The sequence below is a fragment of the Rana temporaria genome, chromosome 1 (genome assembly GCF_905171775.1).
Source record: "Rana temporaria chromosome 1, aRanTem1.1, whole genome shotgun sequence".
Classification (NCBI taxonomy): Eukaryota; Metazoa; Chordata; class Amphibia; order Anura; family Ranidae; genus Rana; species Rana temporaria.
The window spans coordinates 70,411,431-70,433,891 of NC_053489.1; positions in this window are offsets into that span (position 1 = coordinate 70,411,431).

Sequence of the window (22,461 nt, forward strand, 5' to 3'; positions counted from 1 at the left end):
GTCCGAAAAATGATCCAAGATGAGCGTTGGCCCAAAATCCGCCAAGAGCTGGACAGGACTGAATGGTTACTGCTTATCATAATCACTCACTGGTTGTTAGAGGTTACTGCACATTATTACTGCTCACTGATTGGTTGTTAGAGGTTACTGCACATTATTACTGCTCACTGATGGGTTGCTATGGGTTACTGCTCATTATCCAGGGGGTGGGGTGGTTGGAAGCTGGCAGAGGGGTACAAGTGGGATGAAGATGACAGGGGGATTGGAAGCTGGCAGAGGGGTACAGGAGGGATGAAGATGACAGTGGGGTGGTAAGAAGCTGGCAGAGGGGTACAGGTGGGATGAAGAGGACCGGCCGGGGGGAAGCTGGCAGAGGGACACAGGTGGGATGAAGAGGACAGGGGAGGGTTGGAAGCTGGCAGGGGGGTACAGGTGGGATACAGATGACAGGGGGGTGGTAGGAAGCTGGCAGAGGGGTACAGGTGGGATGAAGAGGACCGGCCGGGGGGAAGCTGGCAGAGGGACACAGGTGGGATGAAGAGGACAGGGGAGGGTTGGAAGCTGGCAGGGGGGTACAGGTGGGATACAGATGACAGGGGGGTGGTAGGAAGCTGGCAGAGGGATACAGGTGGGATAAAGATGACAGGGGGAATTGGAAGCTGGCAGAGAGGTACAGGAGGGATGAAGATGACAGGGGGTGGTAGGAATCTGGCAGAGGGGTACAAGAGGGATGAAGATGACAGGGGTGGTAGAAAGATGGCAGAGGGGTACAGGAGGGATGAAGATGACAGGGGGTTTAGGAAGCTTGCAGAGGGGTACAGGTGGAATGAAGATGACCAGGCGGTGGTAGGAAGCTGACAGAGGGGTACAGGCGGGATGAAAATGAGAGGAGGGTTTTAGGAAGCTTGCAGAGGGGTACAGATGAAGATGACCGAGGGGGTTGTAGAAAGCTGGCAGAGGTGTACAGGTGGGATGAAGATGACCGGGGGTGGTAGAAAGCTGGCAGAGGTGTACAGGTGGGATGAAGATGATCGGGGGGGTGGTAGGAAGCTGGCAGAGGGGTACAGGTGGGATAAAGATGACAAGATGACAGGGGGGTGAAAGCTGGCAGAGAGGTACAGGTGGGATGAAGATGATGGGGGGGAAGCTGGCAGAGGGGTACAGGTGGGATTAAGATGACAGGGGGGTGGTAGGAAGCTGGCAGAGGTGTAAAGGTCGGATGAAGATGACCGGAGGGTGGTAGGAAGCTGGCAGAGCGGTACAGGTGGGATGAAGATGACAAGGGGGGTTGGAAGCTGGCAGAGGTGTATACGTGGTGGGATGAAGATGACATGAGGGGGTGGAAGCTGGCAGAGGGGTACAGGTGGGATGAAGATGATGGGGGGTTAGTTGGCAGAGAGGGGTACAGGTGGGGTGAAGATGACAGGAGGGGTTGGAAGCTGGCAGAGGGTTATAGGTGGTGGGATGAAGATGACAGAGGGGGTGGAAGCTGGCAGAGGGGTACAGGTGGGATGAAGATGATTGGGGTTAGAAGCTGGCAGAGGAAGATGACCGGGGGAGGGGGTGGTGGAATGCCAGTAACAGGGGGATGATAATGATGATGACTGGTGGTCAGTAGGTGGCATCATGTACATATCAGGGCTGTGTGTGTGGGGGCAGCTGGCATCTGTGATTTTTTAGGGCGCCCTCGGTCAGGAAGGTGACGTCACAGGATGTGTCTGGGTCGGGCAGCACCATTCGTCATGCTGTACCTTAGCTACAGACAGGCTCTCCGATGATCGGCAGGCACCAGCTCTGTCAGGATCCTCCGATACAGAGACCATCCGGCGTCCGTCCTGGAGAGTGGATAAGGGAGGTGTTCAGCCGCCATTCTCTGCACATTGCAGGAGATCCGTAGAGCCCCTCAGAAGGGGAGGAGCCGGAGGAGGGGAGTACATGGAGCCACGCTGTGACCCTAGGACCTCGGGAAGTGAATAACTGGTCAGTCGGCCCCCTCTCTGGGGAAAACTATTTGCAGGTATAAACACGGCCCTGGGGACAATGACCAGGGGACATTCGCTCCCACTCCTCCTGTGCTGTCATTAGACTGTGAGCCACTCACGAGCGGTGCACCCCCTTCATTTTTTGCCCATGGCACTTGCCATATGTGCCATACCCTGAATACGCCACTGGGCGACTGTCCTGGCCTATTTTCCACCCTGTTCCCTGGCGCCGCTGGCACCGTAAGGCAAGTGCCCATGTTGCCTTGTGCTAGCGCCGGCCCTGTGGGGGAGTACATTGCTGGGGGATCCCAACTCCCAAGACCAACTGCATGCGACAACAGAAATCCACTGCATTTATAGAAAATTACAGCGGCTGCAGATTGAAAAGGAAATGTAATTTTTAATAACATTCAATTACAATATGACTTGTTTCGCAATTGTACACGCTATATTATTTTTTCTTTATTTGTTATTTTGTTTTACCGGCTGTGTATATACATATATATATATAGATATATCTATATATATACAGTTGCAATAAAAAGTATGTGAACCCTTTTGGAATGATATGGCATTCTGCACAAATTGGTCATAAAATGTGATCTGATCTTCATCTAAGTCACAATAGACAATCACAGTCTGCTTAAACTAATAACACACAAAGAATTAAATGTTATCATGTTTTTATTGAACACACCATGTTAACATTTACAGTGCAGGTGGAAAAAGTATGTGAACCCTTGGATTTAATAACTGGTTGAACTTCCTTTGGCAGCAATACCTTTAACCAAACGTTTCCTGTAGTTGCAGATCAGACGTGCCCAACGGTCAGGAGTAATTCTTGACCATTCCTCTTTACAGAACTGTTTCAGTTCAGCAATATTCTTGGGATGTCTGGTGTGAATCGCTTTCTTGAGGTCATGCCACAGCATCTCAATTGGGTTGAGGTCAGGACTCTGAGTGGGCCACTCCAGAAGGCGTATTTTCTTCTGTTTAAGCCATTCTGTTGTTGATTTACTTCTATGCTTTGGGTTGTTGTCCTGTTGCAACACCCATCTTATGTTGAGCTTCAGCTGGTGGATAGGTGGCCTTGGATGTCTGGTGGATGTCAAGGCTGAGTTGACAAGAGGGCTTCCCCTACACGTCTTGACCTGTTTACTTTGGGTTGAGGACAGTGTATAACAGGGCATAAAGTGTCATGGGTGCCTGAAGGAAATCCATGTAGGGAGTTATAGAATCAGAAACCAGGTTTGGATTCAGGGACTCGCCAAGGTCAGTATCGGGCAAGCAGAGCAGATATACCAGAATAGCAAGCAGGAGGCAAGGTTGGGTCACAAGCTGGAGTCAGCAATAGGGGTTCAGAAACAAGCAGAGTAAACAAGCCAGGCCAGGATACAGACATAAGCATGGAATCAGGTCACAGGCGACCACTCTGCAATGATACTGAGTCCTGCAAAGCTTTAAATAGGCTGCTCGGTGCCAAACTTCATTCAAATGTGCATGCAAGCTCAAGAGCATGCTAATGCGCACGTGCATGTGCATGTACAGATGCACGCACAGTCCTAATTCTGTGAATTGTTCTGCACAAATGCACATTTCTTTGAGTATGGGCGTGAACTCGGTTTTCCTGACACTTTCCCTATCAACACTAGCCCTACTCTACCAAATTCAATTTCACCTCCAAAAGGTAATGGACTAGAAGTTAATATACAGTATATATATATATATATATATATATATATATATATATATATATTATATATATATATATATATATATATATATATATATATATATATATATATATATATATTTTCAGTAACAGAATCTCACAAAAGTGAGTATACCCCTTACATTTTTGTAAATATTTTATTACATCTTTTCATGTGATAACACTGAAGTTATTACACTTTTCTACAATGTAAAGTAGTAAGGGTACAGCTTGTATAACAGTGTAAATGTGCTGTCCCCTCAAAATAACTCAACACACAGCCATTAATGTCTAAACTGCTGGCAACAAAAGTGAGTACATCCCTAAGTGAAAATATTTTGTGTGGCCACCATTATTTTTCCAGCACTGCCTTAACCCTCTTGGGCATGGAGTTAACCAGAGCTTCACAGGTTGCCACTGGAGTCCTCTTCCACTGCTCCATGATGATATCACAGAGCTGGTGGGTGTTAGAGACCTTGTGCTTTCCCCCCTTCCATTTGAGGATGCCCCACAGATGCTCAATAGGGTTTAGGTCTGGAAACATTCTTGGCCAGTCCATCACCTTTACCCTCAGCTTCTTTAGCAAGACAGTGGTCATCTTGAAGGTGTGTTTGGGGTTGTTATCATGTTGGAATACTGCCCTGTGGCCCAGTCTCTGAAGGGAGAGGATCATGCTCTGCTTCAGTATGTCACAGTACATGTTGGCATTCATCATTCCCTCAATGAACTGTAGCTCCCCAGTGTCGGCAGCACTCATGCAGTCCCAGACCATGACACTCCCACCACCATGCTTGACTGTAGGCAAAACCTGCTTTTCTTTGTACTCCTCACCTGGTTGCAGCCACACACGCTTGACATGATCTGAACCAAATACATTTATCTTGGTCTCATCAGACCACATGGCATGTTTCCAGTAATCCATGTCCTTAGTCTGCTAGTCTTCAGCAAACTGTTTGCGGGCTTTCTTGTGCATCATCTTTAGAAGAGGCAACCATGCAGACTAATTTGATGCAGTGTGCGGCGTATGGTCTGAGCACTGACAGGCTGACCCCCAACCACTTCAACCTCTGCAGCAATGCTGGCAGCACTCGTACGTCTATTTCCCAAAGACAACCTCTGGATATGATGCTGAGCACGTGCACTCAATTTCTTTGGTCAACCATGGCGAGACCTGTTCTTAGTGGAACATGTCCTGTTAAACCGCTGTATGATCTTGGCCATCGTGCTGCAGCTCAGTTTCAGGGTCTTGGCAATCTTCTGATAGCGTAGGCCATCTTTGTGTAGAGCGACAATTCTTTTTCAGACCTTTGGGGAATTGTAGTAGCCCATTGAGTTTTGAAAATAACCATGCTCCCTGATATTCGCATGGTTGCAATTTGTGTAACTCAGGGAACATGCTTTGGTTAAAAGTTTATTATCCATGTAAATGTTTAGATTATGATGCAGTATCACTTGTGATATACAATGTAAATCTTTTGAAAGTTTGTAAACTTTTCGATAAAAATGTATAAAAAGAAAGTTCTGGTAGGTAATACAACCTAGGGTCCAACGAAATAATGACTTGTATGTACTTGGCCTGTAAAATTAATATCTTCTATGTGGAATGAACTGCATATTGCAGCAGGTGTTACCTAAATAACAGAAGGTTAAGGTCGCCCACCACTTCGTCCCAAACTAATCTCATTATTAAATCTCATTATCATAACAATACAGTATTCTCTGTTCCTGCTCTAACATCAGTTTTTTTTTTAAGATCCTGAGCAAATACTGAGGATATGAACTAGTTTATTATTACTCCTGCAATAACTCTAGAATTAAATTGAATTTCTTTTTTACTGGAATTGTGGGTTTTCTGGGTCAAAAACTATAAAACTTATTCCTGGTTTATCACAGCTGCATACATTTAAAGATATGATTCCTGCCACTTCTCTGCCTCCAAATCATATAAATTTACAACCTTTTATATGATTGTTTCTCTTGCTACATATTGCTAAGGCCGCATTTCTCACTTGGGTCATAAAATGTTGAAAGGTATAGTAGCGATATGCAGTGTGGATTTCCTTGCACCTTCTTGTTGATAGATGCTAGCAAAGAAGAGGTGAAGTAATTTCCTGCAGCTGTTAATCAAGCTAATGCGGCCATGTCATAGTGCTATCTATAGGCTTTTCCCTACCAGCCACAATCTCACTGGCTGAGCTGGCTGCTATGAAACCGCTTACGTACGTGTTGTGACTCCAGCCTTATCATAAGTCACCGGGAAGGGTATATTTCATGCTGGCTCACTTTATCCGGCTTATGTGCAATACATCATTTTGCAATAAGGCAAAGCCAGGATTTCACTCATCCGCGGGATGTCTGCAGAATCAACTTTGTTGTATTTATTACCTTTGGGCCTTTAAATCTAAAACAATACGTTGCTTAATGTATGTGAACATTTTCAGCTAGCCATGCATGGATTTAGTCCTTACCTATGCAGCTTTTTAGCCACAAGCCCCAGCATGCCCCACTGGCCAGAGACTCTGGACCCCCCCACTGGCCAGGGACTCCGGGCCCCCCCACTGACCAGGGACTCCGGGCCCCCCCACTGGCCAGGGACTCCGGGCCCCCCCACTGATCAGGGACTCCGGGCCCCCCCACTGGCCAGAGACTCTGGGCCCCCCACTGGCCAAAGACGTCGGGACCCCCCATTGGCCAGAGACTCCGGGCCTTATTTAATAAACCATATGTGTATATGCCATCATATTAATGCATCCATGGTGCAAATGTTTTTCTCACATATGAAACCAAGCAAAAAGAATAGTAAGTTGCCTAGCTTATGTTAAAATAAAAACAACTTTCACTCAAATGTTTACCTTCTCTTTCAGCATTGACGCACTGCTCTGCATCCCCTCTTCTAGGTTGAACCATGCCCTGCTAATGTAGGAATTATTTTCCTAGTGAGTTCTACCTGCCTTTGTGTCTTTCATTTTAGTAAATCAAGCTCAATGAACAATTTCTATAAAGCCATGCATGCTCCTAATAGAAAAACAGTACGAAAAAAAAACCCCTATTTACCCCATTCCTGACCAGGCCATTTTGTATGATACTGCACTGCGTCATTTTAATAGACAATTACACAGTCATGTGACACAAATAAATAAATACAAATATATGTATTCACCTGGAATCCACTCCGTCAGAGTGGATTCCAGGTGAGACGCTTTACTATAAGTTAGGGGGGTGATGCAGTGGCCGCCCGTGCCCCTTGATGAAGTGAGTCTTTCACGAAACTAGTCGGGCAGAACGAGCGGCACACTGGCATTACCCCCTGGACTGCTCAACAATTTCCCAACTGACGGGTCTGTTTGTCTGTATCCGGCCGGTACAGCGGACTTAAGGCTTCTTTTTTACTGCAAAAGTAGTCTGGGGTCCCCTGTAATAAGGGACCAACGAGATCTGAGAAGGAGATCGGTGTGCTCTTTCGGTGGAGGTCTTTTTCTGTTGGATGGTCACTCAACATCAATACCATATATGTACATCACTCAAGATTACACCATTTAAGATTTTCTTTCACATGGGTGGAGGAGAATTGTTTTTTCTTCCTCTTTTTTCTACAGACAATTTTGTTTCATTTTACTTTTTTGTGTTTTGCTTTTTGATTGTTTGATTCATGGGCCCTCTTTTGTTGTAAAGTGTTTGGCTTCGCATTTTTGAGGACTTGTGTAACATCATACAACATTGTATCACGTGACATAAGGACTTCCATATGTTTTTAGGAATTCATCACTGTTTATTTCAGAATTTATATATAAATGTTTATTTGTCAATTATCACACTATTCATGCACAGTGTTTTATGAGTTTTAGCGCGATTCTTTCTTTTTCTCTATGTGTCAGTGTTAACCAGGGAACGCACACCCTGTGCGTCCCCTGGTTAACTATTTGGAAGCCGATTAGAGCCAACAGGCTGGCTCTGATAGACACTTCCAAAAACCAACCAACTGCTGTTATTCAGATGACTGGCGCTCACCAGGGGGCCGCCATCTGAATAGTGGGTGGCAGCTGCGCTGGCGACAATACATAGATTCATGCAATGCATGAATCTGTGTATTGTTGACTTCAGTGACGGTGCAGAAGAGAAGAAGGGAGCTTATTGGAAAGGTTGCTGACCATGTTTGTTGCATTTCAAGGAGAGTGCCTATTGAACTTTGAGGCTCCAAGGACAATGGGATATTTGGTTGGTTAGGTAGACTGTGCTGTGTCAAAGGAAAAAATTAATCTTATGGTCTCAAGACCCCTTTCACACTAGGGCCGCCTCCACGTTAGCGCTAAAGCGCCACTCATTTTAGCGGTGCTTTACCGCTGTTTAGGGGGCGCTTTTTGGATGCTAGTGGGGCGCTTTTAACCCCAAAGAAGGGGTTTAAAGTGCCTGTGTTGCAGTGCTTCCGAATCGCTTTTCATGCGATTTGAAAGCACTGCCACGTTATTTCAATGGGCATGAAGTTTTGGGAGTGCTAAATACAGTGCTCCCAAACCACCCAAAGATGCTCTTGCAGACTTTTCCTAAAGTCCCGCAAGCGCACCGCCCCAGTGTGAAAAGACACACTGAAATGAATGGTAGTCGGTTTTCAGGTGGTATATAGAGGCTATTTCTACCGCTAAAATGCTTTTATCATGTAAATATTAGATAGATAGCTAGTTAGGATATAGAATGATTACTCATTGCATTTAAAAAAAATTCACTACTATTGTGTTTGGTATGACACATAATTGTAAATACAGCCTCATCTTTGTTTCTCTCATGTGAAGTATTACTTGTAATTGTACATCTGTTATGTTCACCCACATTTGTTATTAAATGTTCATCTTTCCCCCTCCCTATACACTTTTGCCAGGACATCCACTCTCAGGATTGAGAATATATATGTTTTTTGTTTGCAAACTCAGAGACATAGTTTCCTTGGCAGGGGGAAATTGTAGCACCCTGGTTCTAAATAGGGCTGCTGATAAATTATTGTGCTAGGTGATAATAACTAGCCTGGGTCATTAATAGTTTGAGCCACTGATCTCTGTCCTAAGTCTGAGTTTAATTGGTAGTCTTTTTCTTCTGTAAATAGGTGGCACTGTTGCCTTTGGCATTAACATGGTCTCTGGTTCCATTTGTACGCGGACGACGTCCAGTTGGTAGCCGATGATCTAACTTACCCTGACATGCCCTTAAGATTGGCCAATTGTCTGCGCGACATTTACCACTGGATGACCATCAACAAACTGTGCCTCAATGGTAACAAAACAGAGGTCATGATAGTTGGAAAAGGCAAGACCGACTTTCTTCAAAATTGGCCCACTGAGTTGGGCTTGACACCAAATCCGAAAGATAAGGTGACGGTCCTGGGGGTTATCCTGGACGAAAAACTAAGTATGATTCCCCAGGTTAGACAATCGGTTTCGAGAGCCTCCCATTTTCTACGACTTATCCGCAAGGCAAAACATCTCCTGACCCAAGACCAGAGGAAAGACTTAGTCCAGGCACTAATTATTTCTCGCCTTGACTTTTCAAATGGAGTCCTACTAGGCATTCCAATGAAATGGTCTAAGAAACTGCAGCTGGTGCAGAATCAAGCAGCCAGGCTTATCTACAATCTCCAAAAGCAAGACCATATCAGCCCTGTGCTCAAAGAACTTCACTGGCTCCCTGTTACAAAACGGGCGGATTTTAAAATCCTTTGTCTGATCTACAGGGGCTACCACCGGCTGGGCCCACAGTTCCTATCAGATCTGACTCCACACTATATACCTAGACGCTGTCTTCGCTCAGCCGACAAAGCTCTACTCATTTGCAATACTGACAGGCTAATTTCTATAGGAGGAAAACGGATTGGCTCCGCGGGGGCGACTCTCTGGAACCAAATCCCGCTTAACATTCGCATCTCCCGAAGCCTATATGCGTTCAGGAAGAAGCTGAAGACCTGGCTATTCTGCCAAGCATTTCAATCCTAGGCCAATTTTTCTTCGCTGATTTCTTTTTTTTTTTTTGTTTCTCTCCCTTCTCTTTTATTTATGCTCCCCTCGCCAGAACATCCGGGCTATTTTGTCACAAAGCGCTTTGGCACCACTGACCGGTGGTATATGCGCGCTTCCCAAATAAATAGTAATAAATAATAAATAGGAGGCTGGATTACAGAGAATTCAGGTGATGGGTAAATAAGTTGTCTCAGCCAATTAGCAGGAGTTTCTTTTGGCCGCTGTTCAGGCTATTTATTTTGGAGGAGTCAGGTGATCAGGGTTCTTCTGCACTGACTGTCTTTGAAATTGCCCCAGCCCCTGTTCAAATCCAATCCGGGGACAGACTTGGTCCGGTGACAGTGTCCTCAATCTGGGGACTGTCCCCCGGAAACCGGGGATGTCTGGTCACCCTACTCTTGGCTGTTCCTGTTCTCCTGGAGACTTGCCTGGCAGTGTTCTCCTGCTGTCCTCCTTTCTCCCAGTGCCACCTGGCCAAGACACCTCCATGAGTTTTGAGAAGGTCCCATCTGCACTCGACCCCAACCCCAGGGTTATTGGGGAGCTCCCTCAAAGGCCACGACAGCCTAACACTCCATCTCCAGCTTCCACCCCTACTCTCCTCCCCAGCTGGGCTGACGCAGCGTATTTGAGGGGGGCCTGCCTATTGCCAACCCAAGTTGGGGATTGGTCAGGGCCCTCAGAATACTTCAGCCAGCTCCTTACTTCCCCTCCTATTTTTCTACAAGGTTCCATTACATTCTAGAAATAGGGGGGTCTCAGTCAGTGGTGGCCCATACATTAGGAGCACCCGGGCGCCCTCTATCTACGGACCCGGGCACCCTATCCACGCCACCCATATATGTATAATAGATAGATTCATGCATAATATAAATCTATTCACAGCCGCCGTGGCCATTTCCTATTCATTCGTTCAGGCCCTCTCAGGATGCCAGGCGCCTGAATTACAGCAGAGGTGTTTTTTTTTTTAAGTGCCTGATTAGAGTCATAGGCTCTAATAGGCTTCAAAATAAGGTGAGCTTGTGGTGCAGAGCATTGTGCCATGAGCCCACGCAGGTTTTACAACAATGAAAATTCACTGTTGAAACACTGATCCTCAAATCAGAAGCGGGTGTAAGACCAGTTTTCCGATTGGCCGAAAAAAGAAGACTCCCAATTGGCTACCGAGGAGGAGAGAGGAAACGGAAGCCGCCGCTACCATGATGACCCATCAAGAGCAGAGGAACGGGAGGCTGTCGCTAAGCGGTGAAGCCACTGGTGAAGCGATGGGGTGAGGGCTACTAACGGGGGTGTCGGTGGCATTCTTTTTGCCACCCCTGCCCCCCCCCCAAAAAAAATACCACTGGTCTCAGTGATGCTGCCTGTGAGTCATCCAGCTCTCCCTAGATTTCTGTCAAAACCCAGGGATGACACAGACAGGCTTGACTGCTTAACCAAGCCTACATAAAGTTACTGGGGTAGATTCAGGTACCGCTGCGCACTCCTTACGGAGGCGCAGCGTCCCGTTTTTGCCCTGCGCCCCCGCAAATTAACTGCGCTACGCTTCATTCACGAAGCAGTAGCCACGTAATTTGCGTGGGCGCTCCTCAAAAATGCCTGGCGTAAGGGCGCCTAATGTAAATGATCCCGTAGGGGGCGGGAATCATTTAAATTAGGCGCGTTCCCGCGCCGAGCGTAGCGCGCATGCTCCGTCGGGAAGCTTTCCCGAAGTGCATTGCGGCAAATGACGTCGCAAGGACGTCATTTGCTTCAAAGTGAACGTGAATGGCGTCCAGCGCCATTCACGATTCACTTACGCAAACAACGTAAATTTCAATTTTCGCGACGCGGGAACGATGGGTATGCGTAAAACCCGACGTACGCAAGCGACGTAAACTGCGTACGCAGGGCTCGCGTAGGGTTGTGAATCGGCGTTAGTATGCCATTTGCATACTATACGCCATGGGTCTTCAAACTATGGCCCTCCAGGTGTTCAGGAACTACAATTCCCATCATGCCTAGTTATGTCTGTGAATGTCAGAGTTTTACAATGCCTCATGGGAAGTGTAGTTCCGTAACAGCTGGAGGGCCGTAGTTTGAGGATCCCTGCTATACGCTGACCACAACGGGAACGCCCCCTAGCGGCCAACGTAAGAATGCAGCCTACGATATGACTGGCATAAGAGCCTTATGCTAGTCATATCTTAGGCTGCCGTCGGCGTAACGAGGTTCCTGAATCAGGAGCATTCGTAACGCCGGCGCAAGTAAGCAATTGCGCTGTGTAACTATGGTTACGCAGACGCAATTGCTTCTTGAATCTAGGCCTCTTACTCTAAACACACCAAAACTATCTTCAGTTCTAGCACTAGAGGGTGCTACATATTTTTTTAATATAGTTGCAAACTGAAATCCACAATCGGACTCAGAGACCCAGCTCATACAGCCTTCCTAGCTAAAGAGGTCTACATATTCAGGGCAGGCGACAAGTCAAATTGCTGACTTTATGTGTGTCGCCATAATTAGTATAATAGAGCTCTGGGCGATCAGACGACAGAGTTATAATACACAAGAGAAAATCATAGAGTTTAATACTCATCACAATGTAAAATAATGACGATGGCATTGAGGGACAGGGCAAAGGAGATCATTATAGTGTTAAACTATGAAGAAACAGCAAGCACACCTTGTTGAGCTGGAGAACGCCAATTCACACAACATCGTTTATGCTGATTCCGATAAGGCTGCGGCAACGCGCTTTAAGAGCAAACGTTTTACATTAGAGCAGAAGCCGGCAGGGTGTTGATAGCAGAGGAAGGATTGAAGTAGGCTCCTTTCTTTTCATTCTTCTGCATCATGTTACCCACCTGCAGCTTCGAAACCTCTAGCCTCTCACTACCAGCCACTTGCATTACCAAAGGCAGTAATTGGACAGCTATGTGATCAATAGTGTCTGAACAGCTTGGCCCGTTCACAGGCTGCATTGTGTCTGATTCAGCTAAATCCCCAGTAATCAATATACTATTTCTTTCTCCTTTTTTTTATTTTAGTATGAATTCTTAACAACATGATTGCAGGCATAATCATGAAACGTCAAAATATTTCCTGGTTGTTACGACCTTATGTAAGTTATGTCTGATTGCGATAAAAGTATTATTTTATTGGTATGCCATTAAAGCACATAGAACATTGTGAACACATTCACATAATAGTTTATAGTGTGTTTTAGGCATTATTTCACAGTTAAGTACTATGGCGTTTTCAAAAATGTTTTTGATAAATAAAGACCAACCTAAGTATATGCACATCTCATAACTGAGGGGTCGCTGTGGTTCTGAAACCACTGTAGTCATGCCAATTCTAATCCTAACTACTCTTAAAAATGCTCACTCCCCCCTTGTAACACCTATGGTGGGTGCAGTGGTGTATATTGGTTTTGTGCTGCCCTATGAAAGATCAAAAACTGGCACCCCCCCCCCCCCCAGCCGCTCTTTAATATTACACACGCCTGTGCAATGGCGACAAACAATGTCAATTTTACTCTACTACTATTTACTATTTAAAAGTCTTTACAGGTTATCACTTTAACCACTTAAGACCTGGACCTAAAGGACCTGGCCGGTTTTTGCGATTCGGCACTGCGTCGTTTTAACTGACAGTTGCGCGGTCGTGCGACGTGGCTCCCAAACAAAATTGGCGTCCTTTTTTTCCCACAAATAGAGCTTTCTTTTGGTGGTATTTGATCACCTCTGCGGTTTTTATTTTTTGCGCTATAAACAAAAATAGAGCGACAATTTTGAAAAAAAAATCAATATTTTTTACTTTTTGCTATAATAAATATCCCCCAAAAAAATATAAAAAAAATGTTTTCCTCACTTTAGGCCGATACGTATTCTTCTACCTATTTTTGTTAAAAAAAAATCGCAATAAGCGTTTATCGATTGGTTTGTGCAAACATTTTTTTTTTCTTTTTTTTTTTTTCTTTAAAGTGTATTTTGTGCGTGTACTCGAGAGAGGAGCCGGACTTGGGAGTAGGCAGGCCTCCCCCAGAGGCAATCTGCCACCTTTCTCCATGCCCCAGGTGGCAATGGCGGGTGTATGAGGGGGTCCTCCCACACAGCCCGCCCTACCTGCTCCACTTTGAAACCCAACGGGGCAGAGGGACTCCCTATAAGGGAGTGAGAGGATCTAGCCCGCTCAACCAGCCACGTTAGTCCTTCGCCTCCCTTTTTTTTTTGAGACCGCGTGGTCAAAGTGCATGCATGTTAACCCAATTTCGAGTGCGTGTAAATGTGGTGGTTTTTGTGGGAGGGGGGTGGGCGTACTAAGCGCAGGCTTACCTCGCATAGCACACCCACCGGGAGCCGGGCTGAAACCACCAAACTCAATTCACATGTAGCCGAGACCGGGATCCGAACCCCTAGCTGCAGAGGTGAATGGCTTGTCAGCGCAATCGCGTTGAGCCACCGCAGCTCCCTGTGTGAAAAATGTATAGCGTTTACAAAATAGGAGATAGTTTTATTGCATTTTTATATATATATATATTTTTTTTACTACTAATGGCGGCGATCAGCGATTTTTTGCGCGACTGCGACATTATGGCGGACACTTCGGACAATTATGACACATTTTTGGGACCATTGTCATTTTCACAGCAAAAGATGCATTAAAAATCCATTGTTTACTGTGAAAATGACAATTGCAGTTTGGGAGTTAACCACAAGGGGGCGCTGAAGGAGTTAAGTGTGACCTCATTTGTGTTTCTAACTGGGAACACACGATCGATGACGGAGCCACAGTGAAAACGAGGAAGGTGTGTTTACACACAGCTCTCCCCGTTTTTCAGCTCCGGGGACCGATCGCGGGACTCCAGCGGCGATCAGGTCCGTGGGTCCCGCGGTCACAGAGCTTCGGACCGGGCAGTGGGCGCACGCCCGCGACCCACGGCTGGGCACTTAAAGGGGATGTACCTGTACGTGCTTGTGCCCAGCCGTGCCATTCTGCCGACGTATATGTGCAGGAGGCGGTCCTTAAGCGGTTAAATTTACAAAGGAGGTCTGGTGCTAGAATTACTGCCCAAGATCTGACATTCGCAGTGATACCTCACATGCGTGGGACAATCGCTATTTGCGTGCGTGCGTGATGATCGACGTGCGCATTCGGACGGGAGCACTTTACTTTTTTTTTGTTATTCATTTATACATTTTTTTTTACACTGTTGCTTTAATTATTTTTATCACTTTTATTGCTGTCACAAGGAATGTAAACATTATTGTGACAGGTACTCTTTATGGAGGGATCTGGGGTCCAAAAGACCCCAAAACCCTCCTCTGCCCTTAAAAGCATTGAAAGCACCAAGATCAGTATTTTTGAATGCTTTTTCGATTTTTCAAAACTGGCGCAGATGGTTCCTGAATAAACCGGACTTGATGTCATGTCATTGTTTCGAGTTTACTGTTTCGAACAGCCAAGAAAAGTCAATCCCGGAAGACGTGCCGGCTGGTTGCTTGGGTCTACTGAGAGCTGCAGAAGGTGACGGGAGGGGGGGAACATCCCCTCCTGCTGTTTGTAATAGCAATTGAGCAGCTAGAAAGCCGCTCTGATTGCTATTACAATAGGGCTGACTACCGGCTCTAAAAAAAAATGATACTAGGGTGATACCTGCAGCTGCAGCTATCACCTCAGTATAGACACCCCCCTTAAAAATTCCGCCTCAGGCAAACGCCTGGTTTGCCTTGTAATAAATACGCTGACTAACTTATGTAGGAAAGATGTATATATCTACTGTATATTCACATGATCCAGCTCCCCTGTTTCAGCCAGAGGTGGCTGCAGGGGAGAGCAGGGAGAGCCGACAGTGGTGGGTTAATAAAGCCTATGATTGACATTACTGCTCCAGGCTTTACTAGTGTTTTCCTGAATCCCCCCCTGCAGCCGGTCGCTGGTTGACACAGGGGAAGACAAATAGGTTACATGTCTTTCTTACACAGGTTAGCCAGCCCCTGTGCTAAGAGGAGTAGGGAGCATTATTAAGAGTAGTAAGGGCTATCTCACAATTCTACTTTAAGGGTCTCAATAGGCTTCCCCTCTGCACCCTGATCAGAGGGTCCCTTGCTCGGCACTGCCACCATGCACTAAATGCCTTTTTTTCCTACTCTGATTGGACAAAGTGGAGATTGGAATGTCACCATCCCTCCTCTTCACCTTGTCCAATCAGAGAATTATTTTTGTTCATTAACAAAACACAGGACAGGACCTTATTGGGATTTTTTTTACCAAAAATATGTTGCAGAATACATATTGGCCTAAATTTATGAAGAAATGTGTGTGTTTTTTTGTTTATAGCACAAAAAAGTGATCAAAAAGAAAGCTCTATTTGTTGGAAAAAAGTGACCCAAACTTTATTTGGGTACAGTGTTGCATGACTGCGCAAATGTCAGCCGCTCACTGTATCACTCTGCCCCTCGGCCCGCGTCACTGGATGTGATCGACAGCGGTGCCAGCTGCGCTGCTCTCAATCCATCCGCTCTAGCCAATCAGCGGCGAAGAGGATCTCAGGATTTTCGAGGGGTCAGGTAAGTAAAACGGGGGCTCAGGGGGGGCCGGCATCATCAGATGTTTTTTCACCTTAATGCATAGATTGCATTAAGGTGAAAACATTTTTTCCTTTTAACTCCTTTAACCACTTAAGGACCGCCTAATGCCGATATACATCGGCAGAATGGCACGGCTGGGCACAAGCACGTACCTGTACGTCCTCTTTAAGTGCCCAGCCGTGGGTCGCGCGCCCACGACCCGGTCCAAAGCTCCGTGAGCTGTGAGCTGTAAAAATGTGTCAAAATTGTCCGATGTGTCCGCCATAATGTCGCAGTCACGAAAAAAATCGCTGGTCGCCGCCATTAGTCGTAAAAAAATAATTATTAATAAAAATGCAATAAAACTATCCCCTATTTTGTAAACGCTATAAATTTTGCGTAAACCAATCGATAAACGCTTATTGCAATTTTTTTAACCAAAAATAGGTAGAAGAATACATATCAGCCTAAACTGAGGAAAAAAATAAGTTTTTTTATATATTTTTGGGGGATATTTATTGTAGCAAAAAGTAAAAAATGTTGCATTCTTTTCAAAATTGTCGCTCTATTTTTGTTTATAGCGCAAACAAAAAAAAACGCAGAGGTGATCAAATACCACCAAAAGAAAGCTCTATTTGTGGGGAAAAAAGGACGCCAATTTTGTTTGGGAGCCACGTCGCACGACCGCGCAATTGTCAGTTAAAATGACGCAGTGCCGAATCCCAAAAAGGGGCCTGGTCCTTTACCTGCATATTGGTCCGGGTCTTAAGTGGTTAAACTTGTCACACACAGCTTGATTTTCTCTGGTTCAGCCCTAAGAGCATGGTTGGAAAAATATGCACTGCTGGTTACTGTATTTAGACAGCCATTACCAATACAATGGTGCTGCCAAACAATGACTGCATCAGATAGGATCATCCATTTAGAGTTTTCAACCCAACTTTACCACCCAACCAACTTTGACAGGCTAGGTGGCTCTTGCAGGGCCACCAACTGTTTGCATTCCCTAGCTGATTCAGCAGGAATTGACAAAAATGTGAACCAGTTATAGCCAGCCTTAAAGCAGAAGTAAACCCATCCATAAAACAGTTTAATTCTCGGCACGTGCAGGAAATGTAACACTCCCATTGGTTGTGTTCTCAAATAAACTGTCAAACCATCCAATGGCTGTTGTCATAACTGATCACATGTGCAGCATCATGGCAGTTGTAGATTAACTACTTAAGCCCCGGAAGATTTGGCTGCCCAATGACTGGGCCATTGTTTGCGATTCGTCACTGCGTCGCTTTAACTGACAATTGCGTGGCCGTGCGACGTTGTACCCAAACAATTTTTTTTTTACCACAAATAGAGCTTTCTTTTGGTGGTATTTGATAATCTCTGCGGTTTTTATTTTTTGCTCTATAAACAAAAAAAGAGCGACAATTTCGAAAAAAAATGCAATATTTTCTACTTTTTGCTATAATAAATATTCCCAAAAAATATATATAAAAACGATTTTTTTCCTCAGTTTAGGCCGATATGTATTCTTCTACATATTTTTGGTAAAAAAAATATCGCAATAAGCGTATATTAATTGGTTTGCGCAAAAGTTATAGCGTCTACAAAATAGGGGATAGATTTATGGCATTTTTTAAATATTTTTTTTACTAGTAATGGCGGCGATCTGCAATTTTTATTGTGACTGCGACATTATGGCAGACACATCACACACTTTTGATGCTATTTTGGGACCATTGTCATTTATATAGCGATCGGTGCTATAATAATGCACTGATTACTGTGTAAATCGCACTGGCAGGGAAGGTATTAAACACTAGGGGGTGATGAAGAAAAAAAAAAGAGTATCTCCCCCTATATGGGACTTTAAAGGCCAAAGAAAGTGTTGAAATATAAAAAGGTTTAATAGAAACAGGTACACACAATGGCACTTGGTAGTAGTACACGTCACAAGCGCCTAATGTACATAAAAAAAGACAAGTAAACAAATACAAAACAGTAAAACAGCACATACGCCACACTAGGTGTTACAACTAGACAGAAAACTCTCCTATTGGATGATAGATAAATGCCCGAGGCGTTTCTGGAAATAGACCGTCAGGGGCCACAAATGAAGAGTAGTACAGTCGTGGTTCTTTTTTTCACACGAACCAAGTCATTTCATGGGTATAGACCCTCCCTGGCTGCCTGCATATACAAAGAAAGGATGTGCGTCTGAGTGTTCCTCAAGCCCAGAGGGACGGGGAATCAGTGGGCCCAGGTCCTTCCGGGGTTCACGTCCTGCCCAGGTCCCGGTCCAAAAGACCCTGGATCCCTATCGGAGTCTAAATAGACCTATTTGGATCTTTTTTTTTTTAAAGTGTATTTTTGGGCGTGTACTCGAGAGAGGAGCCGGACTGCAGGAGTTGGGAGTAGGCAGGCCTCCCCCAGAGGCAATCTGCCACCTTTCTCCATGCCCCGGGTGGCAATGGGCGGGTGTGTGAGGGGGTCCTCCCACACAGCCCGCCCTACCTGCTCCGCTTTGAAGCCCAACGGGGCAGAGGGACTCCCTAGAAGGGAGTGAGAGGATTTGCCTGCTCAACCAGCCCCGTTAGTCCTTCGCCTCTCTTTTTTAGAGACCGCGTGGTCAAAGTGCGTGCATGTTAACCCAATTTCGAGTGCGTGTAAGTGTGGTGGTTTTTGTGGGAGGGGGGTGGGCGTACTAAGCACAGGCTTACCTCGCATAGCACACCCACCGGGAGCCAGGCTGAGACCACCAAACTCAATTCACATGTAGCCGAGACCGGGATCCGAACCCCTAGCTGCAGAGGTGAATGGCTTGTCAGCGCAGTGCCAATCGCGTTGAGCCACCGCAGCTCCGACCTATTAGGATCTTAAGGTTCAAAGCAGCAGGGTCAAGGTGTGGCGTTTCCCTCAGTGTATAGGTGCCTGCGGGGGATGAAGGGGTTAAATGTGTCCTAGGCAGTGATTCTAACTGTGGGGGGCTGGGCTACAAGTGACAGTAATCACTGCTCCCAATGACAGGGAGCAGTAGATCTCTGTCCTGTCACTAGGCAGAACAGGGAAATGCCTTGTTTACATAGGCATCTCCCTGTTCTCCAGCTCCATGACATGATCGCGGGACACCGGCGGACATCTAGTCCGCTGGACCCGCGGTCACACTCACAGAGCACGCGGCGATGGCCCGCTATGCCGCAATTTAAAGGGGACATACAGGTATATCTCTTTTCTCAGCCGCGCCATTCTGCCGACGTATATCGGTCGGCAAGCGGTTAAACAGAGGCAAAGATGGCAGCTTCCTTGACTGAAAACGATAGGGGGGGTTACCACTGCATGTAGACAAAAACAATAACATTTAACAAAGGTAAAAACCTATATTTTATGGAAAAACTCACAAGCTTTCTATGATGCACATTGCTTCAACAAATGAAATATCATCCCTTTAGAGTTTATATCTACTTTATCTATGCCCAGAGACCTCCACCAATGCTGTGTATGTCAGGTCATTACAGATAAGCAGACAATTTATTTAGTACCTATAAGAAAATATGTGGCTTGTATATTGAAACATGTTTCTATAAGTTTTTCCATTCACAAAGTATTGTAGTAGGAAGCAGTACTCATAGCATGCAGTGATTTGTAGCGTACGGTTCCAATCACACGTATTATATATACACCTTTCATGTGATTTCATGCTCTTTTTTTTTATCTTTCATCTGTGTTCTTGTGATGAAATAATCTATAAGAATAGGGAGATGATGAAGCTGAATAGAAGAGCTCAGTGATTGACCATTGCAGTGGCCAAAATTTTAGAGTATCAATCAACTAACTGCGGCGAGGTTTTGTGCGCGGGACCAACTGTTGATTGATGAGCACTCACTGACCCCGCGATGCGACACAGCACACTGCGCATCTACCAGCCGCTGCACTGGAAACAGAAGACTTGAGAATAAAGTCTATCTATCTTTTGTTCTATATCTCCGATGATTCTATTCAGTTATTAGTCATATTTATTCCGTGACTATGGAAGTTATTTTAAACCACAAATTTCTTTATTTAAAATTTTACATTTTTCACACTCAAGTTAAAATCAGCTTTTTTTTATCAGAAAATACATCAGAACCCCCAAAGATTATATATATATTTTTTAAAGCAGATTTCTCATAAGCACAAATTTTGGAGAGCTGGAGTCTGATAAATGTCGTTCACACTGCTTTATTTGGTAAATAATAGGCAATCTGGGTCATTAAAATGGATGTAAACCCAAATTTTTCTTTTCCTGCTGTCACAATGTAGAGTAAAAAATTTCCTATCATCTGTGCCCAGTCTTGCCACAAAGAGTTAATCCAGCTCTGAGCAATCCTCTTTTATTTTTTCAGTGAAATAAACAGACAAACAGGAGAAAAGCTTTGTCCGTTCCTCCCCTTTGCTGTGAATGACAGGTTATTTACATATCTCCTGCACTAGCCTGGAGACAGGCATTATTTTTAATTCCCATCCCCACTCCTTTTCTAAAGTCATGTGGTTACTTTTCTGGATTTTGACTGGATGTTAGTGATCCTAGCAGAATTTAGTGTAAGGAATACACAGGGCAAAATGCACGTTGACAATGGGAGTGTAGAGGTGGGCGGAGAGCCTACTGACATCACGACTCCACCCACCGAGCTCCATACAACAACAGACCCACCCACAGAATCTGCAGTTTTTTAGTTCTTATAACAGACAGAGGGGAGACATTTGACAGGTAAGGATACATGCAGGAGCCATCTATATCCTTATAGATCAGCACTATTAGGTGGATTCAGATAGGTTTACGCCGGCGTATCAGTAGTCGTAACTCTGAATCTACGCCGTCGTAAATTTAAGCGTATTCTGGAAACCAGATGCGCTTAAATTAGGCTAAGATACGAGCGGCGTAAGTCTCCTACGCCATCATATCTTAGGGTGCATATTTACGCTGGCCGCTAGGTGGCGCTTCCGTTGAGTTCGGCGTAGAATATGCAAATGACTAGATACGCCGATTCACGAACGTACGTGCGCCCGTCGCAATTAGTTACAGCGTTTACGTTAGAGATACGCCGGTGTAAAGATAAAGCTGCTCCCTAGGTGGCACAGCCCATGCAAGGTATGGACGTCGGAACAGGCCTATCTTTTTACGTTGTTTGCGTAAGTCATATGCGAATCGGGCTGGACGTAATTTACGTTCACGTCAAAACAGTGTACTTTGGAGCAATGCACACTGGGATATGTCCACGGACGGCGCATGCGCCGCTCGTAAAAAACGTCAATCACGTCGGGTCACGAGTAATTTACATAAAACACGCCCCCTCATCCTCATTTAAATTAGGCGCGCTTACGCCGGACCATTTACGCTACGCCGCCGTAACTTAGGAGGCAAGTGCTTTGTGAATACAGCACTTGCCTCTCTGACTTACGTCGGCGTAACGTATATGCGATACGCTATGCCGCCGCAAAAGTGAGCCGCCCTACCTGAATCCAGCTATATGGCAGTAGTTTAGAAAAGATGAGAGTGGCTTTACATCCACTTTAAAAAAGTTCTTTGATTGGAGAAAGTGGAAAGGTGGGGTGGTGATGTCATGCTCTCCACCTTGACCAATCAGAGAACGCTTGTTTGCTTATTTATACTTTAAAGCGGAGGTTCACCCAAATAACATCTATATCAGACCAACTTCTTTATACTTCTAACATGTGCAGTCCGCATTTTATTTTATTTTTTTACGCTGTACATACCGTATAATCTATATTTGCAATCTGGCTTCCGGGTACTTCTCCCAGCGGGAGTAGGCGTTTCTATGCTGAGGAGGCATGTCACCTGGGAGGTCGCCCAGATGATTGACGTCCTTTCAGAAAAAGTTCTCCCCGGCGGATAAGGCCCCGCCCCCCGTATTGCGTAGGCACGTCACGAGTCACGCCGTTTCCGAAAGAAGCCGAACATGAAGAAGCTCTATACCGTGCCTGCACAGTCAGCTCTACACGGCTCCTAGTCGGTGCGCAGGCACCGTATAGAGCCGACTCGCAGCTCTGCGTGTTCGGCTTGTTTCGGAAACGCCGTGACTCGTGACGCGCCTACGCAATACGGGGGGCCGGGCCTTATCCACCTCCCAGAGGACATTCCTCCTCAGCATAGAAATGCCTACTCCCGCGGGGAGAAGTACCCAGAAGTCAGATTACAAATAGAGATTATACGGTATGTA